Below are 15,117 nucleotides of genomic sequence, written 5' to 3'. Positions count from 1 at the left end.
AAGAGAAAGGAAAGAAAGGACGGGAAAGAGAGAGAGAAGAAAGAAAAGGAAGGAAGGGAGGGAGGGAGGGAGAAGAAAAGGAAAGAAAAAGAAAAGAGAAAAAGAAGGAAGGAAGGGAAAGATTAGATAGATAGATAGATAGATAGATAGATAGATAGATAGATAGATAGATGATAGAAAAAAGAAAGAAGAAAAACAAAGATTAGATAGACAGACAGACAGATAGATAATCACAAAGGAAAGCAAACAGAAAGAGACATTGGGTCTAAAGATCAGCTGAAAACTTGTTCTTGTCTACCTAAATACCTCATGTACTATGTACGCAGGTGTGGCGTACAGTGGTGACTTTTTTTGAGAATTTCAGGTAAAAGAAAAAGTAGGTTACAACAGAAGGAAAGATGATATAAAGTGAAGTCTTCTAGAATGATCTTATGTTCTAAACATATTCTGAAGAAACAAAGTTATTTGATTATCTAGTGAGGTTACTATTTTCTGGATCTAATCTTTTCAGCTAAAAAGGACAGGACAGTAACCCCAGCTTTGTGTTCACTGTCATTGTTGGATCTAGCTTTGGACAGATCTGGAGCTTGTTGGGGTGTAGGGCAAGAATGGGGTTGACAGTGTCCTAAATTTCAACTTGAGTGTTCCGTTTTCATTCAGGCATCATCAGATTACTTTTGGTTATAAAAGAAACCGAAATTTCTCTTCATTTTATAAATGCTTTGTAATGATAGGAACTTCTAAACAGAAATTTTACTAACTGAGGTTATTCAATTTCTTTTACAGATAAAAACATAGGTAGGCAGGTAGATAGGTAAAAACATAGATAGGCAGGTAGATAGGTAGGTAGGTAGGTAGGTAGATAGGTAGGTAGGTAGGTAGGTAGATAGATAGATAGATAGATAGATAGATAGATAGATAGATAGATAGATAGATAGATAGATAGATAGACAGACAGACAGACAGACAGACAGAAGGATTGACCATGCACTCTTGATTCAGGTAAGCTTCAGTGAAAAAGAAACCAAATTGCCCAAACCCTTCACCACTTAATATTATCCTTACCTGCTTTATGTTGATGTGAAAATATGGAGTGTTGAACTGCCTTGTATGTGGATATATGCAGAACTGTCCTGTGATAGATACAGTGTGTTGTAGTTTCAGCAGCTACAAGAATAAGCAGTTCTGAAAGGCTGAATCGACAAGGTAAGTGTCTCTCCCAGAGTAACCTTTTGTCTTTGTATGTGGTGTGACACAGAACTGGGTTCAGCTCTGTGAAGACTAGTAACGATCCTTGGTACCCCCTTGTTATGGTGACGCTGATAATGTTACTATTGCCATGTCCAAGGCTCTTATTTGTGTCTCGTACCATCCAAAGAACTTGATGTGGGTTTCTGCATGAACAATTACAAATGTAAGAATCAGCTCAAAGCAATTCCTAGAAGACAGAGCTCAACTGTATAGTCCAGATTTAAGTTCCCCGATGCTGCTGTCCCATTCCGTCAGCAACCGTGGCTTAAGCCCCTTTTCCTCAGCACGATTGTGTCTCTGTTTGGATTTGACTGTTGGCTGTCTAGTCTCACAGATGTCTTGCGCTTAGAGTTGAGGGTTTTGTTAGGGGAAGTATCAGGGTTCTTTAACTGCAGATGATGAGAATCAGGCTACAACTCGGGGTTAGGATCAGGACGAGTGTGGCCAAGTCCTAAAGGCTCCTTCCTTCCTCAGTGCTGTCATCTCACTCAGCTCCTCACAGCCAGCCAAGCAAACAGACCCGTGTCTCTGCCGTGCAGAACACTTCTCTGCTGTACAGGCCTGCCCTCTATCCCTCAAGACAGATCCCTTCTTACCCCCACCCCCCAAGGCAAGCCTCCTCTCAGCTGCCTCAAGACGAGTCTTCTCTTGGTTCTTCAGACCCCCGCTCAGCTGCTCAGTCTCTTTGCCTTCAACCTGTTTCTGGACCATTTCTTTATGGTGACATGGTCAATGGCATAGTCATTGTGCCTTTTTGTTCAGCTCTCTGTGATCTGCTTTCCAATTGCTGCTTTCTGTCTTTGCCACTGTCTGTACTCAAGGGCCCCCTACCATGTCTCCATGGGCTCTGCCGTAAGATCCTGTCCCCCTTCCAGTCCTCTGACTTCAGTGTTACAGCTTTAAAAGAAAATTCATTTAATTTTTTTTTTTCTCTCAGTATTTCAGCTCTTACGGAAAGTTCCTCATCATCTTTCTCTGTTCCTTCCCTCATCTTACCTCTTCTCTTTTTGGAAAACTTTGTGGGTCTGGCTTCCTAGAGAAATACATTCATTTTCAACGTGTGATCCTCCAAGCAGAAGCACAAACCAATTAATTAACCTAATGAGCCAAAGTGATTGCATTCACATTGTCTATAATAGAGAGTCACTTGATTTGCGTAATATAACGACCAAGCCCTACATGGTATTTACCAATCACTGGGCAAGCAAGCATCAGGCCAGGGCAAGACAAAGTGTGTCAAAGCATTCGATCATTTACAGCTTGCCAGGAAGTGCCAGTCAGGCTGAAGAAGAGGAACCAGACTCCTGGGGTAGAAAACTAGGGCAAAGGACATTTCTTGGGGTTTAAGAGAAAAAATCTTTAAAGCGATTATTTCAAAGAACGAAGGCCGCGTAAAGGAGCCCATTTCATCATAAGTCTCCCTAAGAGGGATGGTGAATTCATTATGAGCTGTGCTGCAGACCAGGAAACTGAGGCTGGTTGTTGATTCTGACTCAAAATCCTTTTTTAAAAAAAAGCATGCCCCCCCCAAAGTGTGTGAGACTGAGTCTCACTCTTCTTGCCTCAAAGCAGCTCCCTGTTTGTACTTCCTCCAAAACAGCTATGCAATACTCTTCTTCAACCCCAGAATGATCGGCATCGACTCTTCCTCTGCCATCCTGTTCATTGCCCATCTTTCAAATGCATAGGCACCACTCAAAACCGAACCAAAACAAAACCAAAACCAGGCAACTCATTGCTGTCAAGTTAGATTCCGCTAGATGGTTTAAGCCGCTAGCTATAGAGCGACAAGGGCAAACTATTTGTGCCACGTAGGAACCTGATGTTGTTATGTGCTTTCAAGTTGGCCTGCGACCCATAGTGACCCTGTACAATGGCTCTGAAGCCTGCCCTGTCCTGAGTTATCTCACTGACTCCAACACACCTACCCCTCCATTGCCCCAGTCACTGTGTCAATCCATCTCATCCAGGATCTTCCTCTCCTGCGCTGTCCCTCCACCCTTCCAAGCATGATGTCCTTCTCCAGGGACTGGTCTCTCCTGGCCATGTTCCCAAAGTGTGTCGGACAGAGCTTCAAAATTCTAACCTTCAGGGAGGAACTTGGTTTCACCCACTCCAAGACAGAGACCTGTTTGTTTTCTTGGCCGTCCATAGAGTGTTTGAGACTCTTCTCCAGCACCACAATTTGAAGGCATCAGTTCTTCTTCCATAATCCTTAGCCCTTGTCCAGCTCTCCGATGCATTGCAAGTAATTACAATGCTATATATCATTGGTAATGTCTGGCGTTTAAGACTGTACATCTGTAGGTCTTTCCCACGTGTGTTCGTTCCTTAGGTGTGGTGTTGGAGAAGAGCTCTGAAAATGTCGCATGGTCAGCCAGAAGAAACATATGTTTTTGAGAGGGTGCAGCCTGAGTGCACCTTGGAGGAAAGGACACTGAGGCTTTGTCTCATGTACTAGGAGAGGCTATTTCTTGGAGAGGGACAGCATGCTTGGAAGGGTGGAGGGTCAGAGGAAGAGAGGAGGCCCCTCAATGAGATGGATTGACACAGGGGCTATAGTGGGATCAGGAGGTGGTAAGTGTGGCTCAGGATAGGCCAGGGCTCATATCTCTTCTCCATAGGGTCACGGTGAGTCACGTCTGACTTGAAGAGCAGCAGCACAGGTGGTATAAGACAGCAGGGCAGTTCTGTGGCATTCTGAGGCTGGATGATGTAATTCAGGGTCGTGGCAGTGCTGCGCCCTCTCTAAAACTGTGTCTCTTCAGCTTCCGGTAGCCCCAGGCATGGCCGGTGTGCAGCTTCATTCACCTAGGTGCCACTGAGTCAGGACCCCCTCATAACTGACCCTCCACTGGGTTTCTCAGGCTGGGAATCTTACGGGTGGAGAGTGCCGGTCTTTCTCCCACAGAACTGCCAGGGGATTTTACCTGCGAGAGAGACATGGCCTCTGGGTTGGCAGCACCACACCGCCAGAGTGCACCCAAGGCATGCCGGGAGTGTGGCGAGGGAGGCCAGTTTCTGCTTCAGTCTTCACACAACTGTCTTCCTCTGCCTGTGTCTCTCCTCTGTTTATGAGGCCACCAGTCGTACTTGAGTAGGCCCCACCTGATTCAGAAACTCTATGAACTTTGATAAATGTCAATAGTTGTAGAGGGGCTTCAGGCCTTTTGTTCATAGGGTCGCTATGAGTCGTGCTCGACTCGAAGGCAATCAACAACATCAGAGCTGCCCATAAGGTCTCTTTGCCTGTAAAGCTTCACAGATCCCAATCACCAGGACTTGGTTTATTTCTTTTTTCCCCCAGAGGGTGGCCAGTGGCTTCTGACGATTTCTTTTTCCGTTTTATTAGCAGCTAAACTCTCAGCCATTGTGGTCCCGAAGTCCAGACCACTTCCCCTGCATGGAGTCTTGTGTGTAGAGACCCTCTATCAGGGTTATGAGGTGATAGATCCATGGGAGGAGACCACCCATCTTTTGCCCAGAGCACCTTTTGTGTTTGCAGCCTGACACTTGATACACCACACCACCAGGGCTTCTTAAACACCGTGTCCAGAAAACCCAAACTCACTGCCGTCAAGTTAGAGCCACACGCAGCTGACCCTCCAGCAGGTTTTCAGAGGCTGTAAATCACCCCAGAGAATGACTATGTGTCTTCTGCAGAGACACTCGTGGATTTGAACTGCCAAATTCCTACCACCTTTGTGTTAGCTGCACAGTGCCCTGTGCACGGTGCCACCAGGCTCCCTAGCCCTGTGACAGGAATAGTATTGGGGCCTGGTGTTTAATGAAAGGATCGTATTTCAGTCTTTTGTGGTTTTGAATGTACTGTTTTCTAGGCCTTTCTGCTCATAGCTGAGCCTGCTGCGTGCTTCTGAGATCTAAATCGAAAGGAAGGTGATTGCTCCTTTCTCTCCAGATACTGTGTCTTGAAACTTTATGTCTCTGCTTTAAAGATTGTTGCCCTTAAGTGCTGTCGAGTCGAGTATGACCCAGAGCGACTCTCTAAACAGCAGATCTGGACCCGGTGCTATCCTGAGCCATCCTCACGCTTCCTGACACACGACAGCCCATTGATGTCAGCCAAGCTGGTTGGTCCTCCCCTCCTTCGTGGACTTTCCAAGCGTGATGTCCTTCTCCAAGGACACTCCTAACAACATGCTCGATGTATGTGGGACGAAGCTCTGTCATTTTTGCCTTCATTGTAGGAGCTCTCAAATTTGCTATAAACAAAAACAACTTTTAGGAATGCTACCAGATTGTGAGGAGTGAGTTATTACATTCTGCGGCATTGTTCATCTGTTTGAGTTCAAAATCAGTGAGAGTATTTGTCGACATGGAATATTCACAAAGGAGAATGGCACTGAGAGTTTTGAGGGACGACTGTGAGGGAGCACTGTTGGCTTAGTGGTAAGGAATTGTGCTGCCAACACCAAGGTACATGCCTCGAATCCACCAGCTGCTCCATGGGGGAAGGATGGGAAATCTCCTCTGGCATTTACTGCCTCTGAAAGCCCGCCGGAGGGTCAGTTACGGGTACACAAGAACAACAGTAATATGATTTGGATTGTCAGGGAGTGGAGAGCGTCTTTCAGAATGAAGGGATATGTGAAATATGTTGTTTTGTACCATCAACCTTCCAATGGGTTTTCAGAAGCAGTAATCACACAGGAGGAAATTGCCCATTCTTCTGCCACAGAGCCCCTGGTGGATTTGAACCATGTGCCTTTGGGACTGTAGCACAATTTCTTACCTGTAAGTCACCAGAGCTAAAGACATAGGTTTCTACAAAGATAAGGTGATAGGTGTTGGGGAAGGCGTAGCACCACCCCAAAACCTTGCCCAGTCTTCGTCATTTTCATTAGAATCCAGTCAAACCACAGCCCAGACCCTTCCTTTCATTTATCCCTAGAAATTTAGCCCTGTCTTCAGACGAGGGAAAGGAATAATCTTCAGTATAAACTGAAATCTGAGGGAAGAGGCTTTGTGCATGCTGACGTGTGCTGATCCACTGGGGTGGCTCAGAGCAAAGGCTCAGAACTTGAACTCATCCCTTCAGAGTCAACGCAAACTCTCAGCTCCCTCTGCCGTGGATTTTCAGAGACTGGAAATCTTACAGAAGGAGATTGCCCGTCATTCTTCCCCAGAGCAGCTGGTGGATTCAAACCACCTGCCTTCCGGCTGGCCCAGCCATGGCCTTTTACGTGTGTTAAGCTGCATTGATCTGTAATTGCAGTCATCATGATCTGGAAACAGCACCTTTCTCTATTTGTGAGATGTACCCTAGGGTTAAGTCACCTTCCAGTATAAATCTCTTTCGATGCTGGGTTGTCAATCGTAAAAAAAAAAAATATGAAGACTCACAAAACAGGAGAAAACCAAGTGAGAACCTGAGTCAGGTGGTCTTCCAGGTTAGACCCCGCTGGCAGCCACAGAGCCCCCACAATGTAATCCTTTCTGAAGACTTTGCATGCACAGCACCCCACCTCCTCAGCACTGGACACTTCCCAGTTTTCTCTGTTCCACAGTTGGGTGTATGTGTTTTTGGCAAGCTCTGCCAGTTTTCTCTTGGCTTATACAATCTCTTTCACTTTATTTCCTCCTGGCATAACAGAAGGTGGAAGAAGACAGGCAGAATACATCAAAACATACCTCAATTAGAGGATATTTTTCTTTTTTTAGAATTGTTTTTTCTCCGTTTCTGAGTTGCCACCAGTTTAGATGATCCTGCTCTTCCTACTTCGGCAAGGAAAAAAATAAGGACCAAGCCCACTGTCAGGGCCTTCTGCAAAATCCTAAAGAGCAATGCTATCACTTTGAAGACTTAGGTGCACCTGATTGAGGCATATGCAAGAGCTGAACAGTGGATAAGGATGACAGAAAAAAAGAATGGATGCCTTTGAGTTGTGCTGTTGGAGAAGAGTATTGAATATTCTGTGCCCAAACAACAAACAGATATGTCTTGGGAAAAGTGCAGCAAAAGAGGGCTCCTTGGAGGCAAAGATGATAAAGCTTCACCTTTCATGCTAGATGAGGCTACTCCTTGGAAAAGGCCCTCATGCTTGGAAAGGTGGTAGGGTCAGCGAAGGAGAGGGAGATCCCCACCCAGATGAATTGACAGGGTGACTTCAGCATTGTGCTCTGGTATGTCAGAAATGATGAGGGCGCAGGTTAGGGGTCGTCTGTTCACAGGGCCACTACCAGTTGTACTCGACTCGATGACACCTAACAACAATAATGTACATTTTGAGCCAAATTGCCTTGTTTCAGGTAGGTCAGCTTTACAGAGTTATGGAGAAAGGATCCCTTTCGTAATCATTCTCGCCTTATCTTTCTCAACAGGACGTCTGTGTGAATTCCTTGGCTCTAGGTTTTGTGTGGAATCACAGTAGCTTGAGTAAAACACTCTATTTATGGGTTTATTGTTCAGATTTTAAAAGATATCTTCAATCTGATATGTAGCCACTCTTAAAATGATCAGCGCTGACAGAGTAGGAGGGCAGGATTCTGGGAACTTGTGGTGGGAAACATACATAATGGAGTGTTAGTATATGAACAGAGTCCTTTGGTCTTTCAGGCTATTTAATGACTATATTGGCAACCAAAGGGTTGGAAGTTTGAGTACACCTAAGAGGTGCCTCAGAAGACAATCTAACTTAAGAAAGCAGCAGATAAAAATTCCCCTGAGACACAATTCTGTTGTGACCACTATGAGGTCACTGTGGTTGGGATCAGCTTGATGGATTATTTTTTAATTTTTTTTTTAAGACAAGGAAGAATCAACAGCATGCCAGGGGGTGGGGGTGGGGTAAAAGCAGTGCTGCCAACATAAAGGCAGATTAAAAACAAGCTTAAAAGGAAATCACTCAGCGAGGTTGAACTAAAACTTAATGATCTAATTACTTTTTTTTAGTGATTATCAACTTTGAAAAGCACATTAGTTAAATATTATTTCACAGAAACTTATCCCTCATTTAATATAACATGCAAAGAACTTTTGAATAGCTGTGGTAGGAAATAGATTCATTTAAAATAGATATATATCTTTTTTTTTCTATTTTCATCATAAATAAGTTTTAAAAATTGAAGGACAATTGTAATTGCATATCATGATCTATTAGCCCATATCTATGAAATTCCTGGAGGATATGTGGTGGTGGTGGTGGTGGTGGTGGTGATGGTGTACCATAGAGTCAGAACCCACCCATAGCTGATGACCTCTGACTGGTTTTCAGAGGCAATTAATTACCCTGAAAGAGACTGCCCCACCTTCTCCCACAGAGCAGCAGGTGGCCTCGAACCACGTGCCATTGTGATTGTAGCACTGCTTCTTGCCACTAGGCCACCAAATGTCCTTGGAGGATATGAGACCTGTAAAAATAGGATTTTTCTAAAAGTCTGATTCTATCAAAACAACACAAATTGTGACTTGCCAGTAGTGTTTCTTTATAGAATTTTAAAAACTGCATGAAAGCAGAAGCATATGGTGACCTCCTCTCTCATTGCAATAGAATTGGAACGAACTCATCGTGAACCTTCTCCATTGGGCTTCTCAGGCTGTCAGTCATGCTGGAGTTTACCCGTCTTTCTCTCTCAGATTAGCTGGGGGATTGGAACCACCAGGGAGGTGCAGCTTCTGGCTTGACAGAACAAATTCTTCAGGACCACACTGTCAAAGTTCCATATTGTTGTTATGTGCCGTTGAGTCGCTTGCTACTCATAGCGACCCTATGTACAACAGACCTAAACTCTGCTCTGTCCTGTGCCAATTGCACTCTCCCTGATACACCCATCCCAATTACCCCAGTCACTGAATCAATCCACCTCATAGAGGGCCTTCTCTTCCTGCACTGTCCCTCCATCCTACCAAGCATGATGTCCTTCTCCAAGGACCGGGCCCTCCTTAAAACATGTCCAAAGTATGTTAGACGGAGCCTCAGAATCCTTGCCTCCAAGGAGCCACCCGGTTTGACCCTTTCCAGGATGAATCTGTTTGTTTTCCTAGCAGTCCATGGTACTCTCAATACTCTTCTCCAGCACCACAGCTGAAAGGTTTCAATTCTCTTTCTATCCTTCTTAGTCATTGTCCAACTCTCTGATGCATAACAAGTGATCGCAAAGACCATGGCCTGTATCAGACGCACCTTAGTCTCCAAAGAGACACCACCATTGCTCTTCAGTACTTTGGAGAAGTCCCTAACAGCAGACTTTCCCATGGCAATACATCTTTTAATTTCCTGGCTACTGGTATTCTGCTTTAAAATCTTAATCCCTTACTTCTGCCCCCACTAAACAAACCAACCTCTGGCCAACCAGGAGAGAATGTTAAGGCATCCTTTAGTTGCCATGAGATCAACTCTAACTCCTGGTAACCCACGTGTGTAGTGTATTATAACTGTCCTGCATAGAGATTTTGTTATGGGTTAACTTGTGTGCTTATCATCCCCTGCCTAATGTATTTTAAGCCTTACCCTCTGTGGCTGTGAGTATTAACACTCTGGGAATGGGTTGTCTTCATAATATTAGTGATAACAGGACCAATGTAGGCTCTTTTTAAAGAAATTTAACGTTTTACTTTATTATTTATTTTATTTGGTGGGTGTGTGTACGGTCAAATCGAATCCGCTGGTACAGAAGGAGATTGCCCCTCCTTCTCCAGCAGAGCGTCTGGTGGATTCAAAACCACATACCTCTGGTTAAATTTTATTTTTGTGTGTCTGTTTTGGTTTTTTTCTTCATTCACATCATATTTCTTACAGTCATTCCCAGACATTGTGTCTTGAAAAAAAGAATCACCATGGGTTTGTGTCCAACATTACTCTGTCCTTCCAGATCCCTTGGAATAAAGAGAGAGAGAGAAAGAGAGAAGAGTTTAAACAATGGGAAACCCCACATCCACAGAGTCCTTGTATTAAACAGATCTGCACTCAATTCTTTCCTTAGGACCCTCTCAAGAAATCCTTACATGACACAAATGATTATTAAACAGCTTGACTCCTAGTTGAGATGTTAAACCCCTGTTCCAGGAGTGTCTTAGAAGACAGGCCCTAAGAAAAAGTTACAGCCCTTCAAAACTGTTTTGTTATCTAGTACTGCTATGACTGAAACATCACCAAAAGGTGGCTTTTTAAAAAAAAAGTTTTGTTTTCTCAAAGCTTTAGAGACACAAACACTTCCCTACCACTGACGCACCTCTGACTCTCAGTAACTGTCTATTGGGTGTCTAGGGTTGGAAAGCTTAATGAGAGACCATCGTTCAGAGCCACTGCCAGATCTGACCAGCTGGGGACACACGGCCTTTTGGTTAGCAGAATAGCTCACCATGTTAACAGTGCACCTCCACACTGCCAGTGAGGCTGGAAATTGGAATCGAGGGAGTCAAGTCTAGTAGAGAGCTGCCTCCGTCTGCTGGCACTGGGGAGCTTGTGTTTTGAGCTTCCGCAATGGAGTGATCTATCTATCTTCCTTCCTTCCTTCCTTCCTTCCTTCCTTCCTTCCTTCCTTCCTTCCTTCCAAGAGAGGGCATGGTGCCACTGTTGTAAAACAGGATTGACCTCCCTTCTGTACGCCGCACATTCTTCTACCTAGTTTGTTAGTATGAAAATGAAATAAAAGAGGCAGAAAGAGATTGTGTGTCCAATAAAACAGCTCAGCATCCTTCCTTTGAAGTTTATTTTTTAAGCCATATGTACCTGCTGGGGTTGTCTAGGCAGTTGCTGGAGTGGAGACTTCTCCTGTGCGTGGTAATTTAGGATGCCACCATGAAAGGTTGCTTGCAATCTGCCTAAGGAAGGATTCTGGAGTGAGGGGACACAGAGTGACACGCTAAAGGGAATTCATTCCCTACTGAAAATTTCATCAGCCTAATTAGATCAGCTCAGCCTTTAATTACATTTAGAAACTTTTTTCCCCATAAAAATTCACAAGCTACTGGGAGGGAGTTGCGGTTCAGAAGTTATCCCGTCTTACATAAGCATTCTCTCCCACTGTGGAAAAGATGGCTCGTTCTAAAATGTGATCACGGTAGCCCTCCCGGAGCACAAGGTGTCCACACCGTAACACCCGCATTATGTCAGGGTGCATGTTGGGCGACAAACGCAGTATGTCCTTTGTGTAAATATCCCAGGAACTTGAGAAAACTCTGATTATTTCTCCATTTTTTTCCCCTCTTCGGCTCATCCACTGTTCTCATATATTGTCTTATACTCTTCGTTTGGCAAAGACCATGTACCTTTTCTGTACATGGAAGAACAAAAACACATGGCAACATTTACGTTTCAGGGTGTTTTCTTCCCCAAATGTGAAATAAAAAGTGTGGTGAGCCACTGGAAAAATGTGACCTACTCGGAATTTTGGAGGAGAAAGAAAACTGCAGGGACATTCCTGCAGTCATGCCACAGAAGAGGGGAGAAGACCCCCCCTTAACAGGAGCCTCCTCATGTGGACCTCAATAATGCCTGTTGGCATCAAGCTGATTCTAACTTAGCACAATTTCCTATGTCTCCGAGGGCAATCTGGTGGCCTAGTGGTAAGAAGCTGCGCTGCAATCCTGAAGGCACACAGTTTGAATCCACCAACTGCTCCTTAGGAATAACGAGCAGTCTCCTCCTGTGAAATTTCCTGCCTCTAAAAACCTGCCGGAGGTTCAGCTGTCATTCATTTCCAGCTCAGTGGTACACAAGAACAACAGCATCATCCAAGTAATCAGGATTCCGAGACCACAGAGGCATAGTAGTTTTTCACGTTGAGCTGCTAACCAGCAGGTGAGCAGTTTGAATCCCCCAGTTGCTCTACAGGAACCACCTCCTGTCAAAATGTACACCATTGTGAGCCCAATGGAGGGCCACTTTGAGTCAAGAGTGAATGGATTTGGAGGTTCTCTGCCAGAGGAGACATTGCTCCTGTTTCTCCACAGAGTGGTTGGTGGGTTAGAAGGAATGGCCTTTCGGTAAGCAGAGCCTCGAGAAACACAAGCCATCAGCAGACAGATTCCAAAGTCATGAGTAAACACATTTATCCTCAGAATTATTCTCATTCCTTCCAGGAATTCTTCATGAAGATCCCTGCGGTGCCTGCAGATACTGTCTCGTTTTCCTTTCTTTGATTGTCACAGTGTATATATGTTGTTTTCGGGCTTTTTTTCCCTTGTGTACCAGTGAATCAGATTCGACTGGCACAAGAAGAGATTGCCTCTCCTTCTCCAGTGTTGGATTCGAACAGCATGCCTTCAGGATTGCAATGCAGCTTCTTGCCACTAGGCCACGAGAGCTCCCTTAATTGTCACAGTCTATGTATGTTTGATAGTTACCACTTTTCAATTCATTTAGGATGGCCTTTCCACATGCCTCATTTATTCTTTAAAAAAAAAAAGAGAGATTTGCTTTTTCTCTTCTTCCTAGTCATTTTCTGCACAGAACACTCATTTTTTAAAATTCATTTTAATGAAAATTTACAGAGACTTTGGATTTCTATTCATTCATTGTTGCACTTTTCTCCCTGCCCATTCCCCCCAGCCCCCCAGTTCGCTCTTCTCTTTGAAAAGTAAAAGAAAAATTCTTTCATTGTTACACAATTCCTTCCCCCTAGGTCCACTCCACTGTGCAGCCTTCATTCTGGACTCCTGTCATGACAATAATACCTAATCATATATCCCTTTTAAACAGTTTTCTCTCTCATCTGTTTCAATGCAGTATACATTATTCATTTCATCTTTCTCAGTCTCTCCCATCCCTGATGTCAGTCCCATTTTACAACAGTGGCACTATGCAGTATTTGTCCTTTTGTGACTGAGGTCTTTCATTCAGCATAATGTCCTCCAGGGTCACCCATTTTTAATAATATTTCATGAGTTCCTTGTTTTTCAATGCAGCATTGTATTCCATTGTGTGAATATACCACAGCTTCTCAGGACACACGTTTTTTATGTTATACCTAGAGATAATACCTTGATTTTGTTTGATCATGTAGCTTAGCTTGAAAAAACCATTTTTAAACTAGCTTTTACTAATTCCCACAAGATTCATAGCCTGGATAAAAATGGAAAGGGATTCTTTAATAATCAGGGTCCCTCAGTTATTCTAACTGAAACCTACTGTGTGTTTAATATTTGAAAAATCAGCTCATTCGTTGTGACTACAGGTGACCTCCATCTTGCAGGTGTGTCCTGCTGAGTCATAGATTCTCTACTTTACTGAAAGATGCTTCTCCAGGAAGCAGCTCAGGTAGAGCCTGAACTGACTCACAGAATAGCTATATTTTTCCAACAGCCACTACAGACTTTTAGGCTCTTCAATTCTGCCCTACGAATTACAAGATAGCATGTTCTAGAAATGAACATTCTCAAAGCCACACATTGGCCTGTGGTGTTTTAAGAATATAAAACAAATCAAGTTCAGGAAAACAAAGAAAAGTCTCCCATCTCATTTGAAGTAAGGAAGATAGCAGTTCTCCTTTTAAAACTCTTGTGAGAAAACAAGAAGGGATTTATGCAAATGCCAAAAATTTGACAAATTCTTTGTGCCCTTAGCCTGATCTATTTTAGATCCAGTCTGGCTCCTTCCAGTTCTGAGAAAGAACTGCTGCGTAGTTCCTTCTGTTGCAATAACATATAAACCAGAAAATGCAGAGAGGCAAAGATGCTCCTTTGTCTCTCGATGCAGTTTCTCTGAGGTTATTCTCTGCTTTGTCACTTTCAGCACAGAGCACATCACAGTTGTCCTGCCAACCCAAAGGCCTTCAGTTCGAATCCACCAGCTCTTCCACTGGAGAAAGCTGGACAGTCTCCTCCCCTGAAGTTGACTGCCTTTGAAAACCCACTGGAGGGTTTCCCAGATTTTCCCACTGCAGTGCATCTTTTGATTTCCTCATGGAATAGTCATAGCATAGCGTTATTGACAGGCATAAGTCTAGGACATCAGTAATACAAGCAAGTAATTTTTCAAAAAGAAAGAAAGAAAACTCTAACAAAGCAGCCCTGGAGGGGAACAAAAAAACCCCAAATTTTATCTTTTAAACATCTTCATATTTTATCTTTACTAGCTCTCATGGCTTGTTAAGAAGTTGCACTGCCAACCTTAAAGGAAGGAATAGTTCAGACCCACCAGTCAACTCCCATGTTAGTATCCATGAAAATCCACTGGGAAATCAGTACAGAGTTCTGAGTCGATAGTACATAACAACAGCATTGCTATTTTACTGGGAGATCTATTATAGCTAATGTTAGATGGATCTCTGCTGAAAACAGCACTAGAGGAATGTCTGTGTTTCATTGACTAAGCAAAGACGTTTGACTGTGTGGATCACAACAAACTGTGGCTGACTCTGAGAAGAATGGGAAAACCAGAACACTTCATCATGCTTGTGGGAAACCTGCACTTTGATCAGGAAACAGTAGTCAGAACAGAACAAGAAAACCTGGTATGGTTCAAAATTGGGAAGGTGTACGCCAGGGATGTGTCCTATCTCCATACCTTTTAAATCTGTCTGCAAAACGATTATCCTGGAGGGAGGAGAAATGTGGCATCAGGATTGGAGGAAGACTCATCAACAATCTACATTATGTAGATGGCACAGCCCAGCTTGCTGAAACTGAGGAGGATCTGAAGCACTTGTTGCAGAAGGTTAAGGACGGCAGCCTTCAATATGGGCTGAAGCTCAATATCAAGAAAACAAAGATTCTCACCACTGGACTGATTAGATGACATGATAGATGGTGATGAGACTGAGATTGTTAACAGCTTCAGTTTGCTTGGCTCCACAATCAATACACTTGGCACCATCAGCCAGGAAATTAAAAGGTATATTGCATTGGGAAAGTCTGCTGTTGGAGACACCTCTTCAGAGTACTGAAGAGCAACAGTGTCAGTC

The 15,117-nt window shown here is 43.8% G+C and overlaps 1 protein-coding gene across 3 annotated transcripts in view; it reads left to right on the top strand.

Moving 5' to 3' along the window:
- The window catches only part of NRXN1 (neurexin 1), a 1,383,864-nt gene that overhangs the window by 489,842 nt on the left and 878,905 nt on the right, over positions 1-15,117 (top strand). The gene's annotated exons all lie outside the window — the stretch shown is intronic.

This window comes from Elephantulus edwardii, unplaced genomic scaffold, assembly GCF_000299155.1.
Source record: "Elephantulus edwardii isolate Elephantulus edwardi_28Jun2011 unplaced genomic scaffold, EleEdw1.0 scaffold00011, whole genome shotgun sequence".
Taxonomy (NCBI): domain Eukaryota; kingdom Metazoa; phylum Chordata; class Mammalia; order Macroscelidea; family Macroscelididae; genus Elephantulus; species Elephantulus edwardii.
The sequence above is the reverse complement of the archived record's forward strand: the minus strand, read 5'-3'. Positions and strand labels throughout refer to the sequence as shown.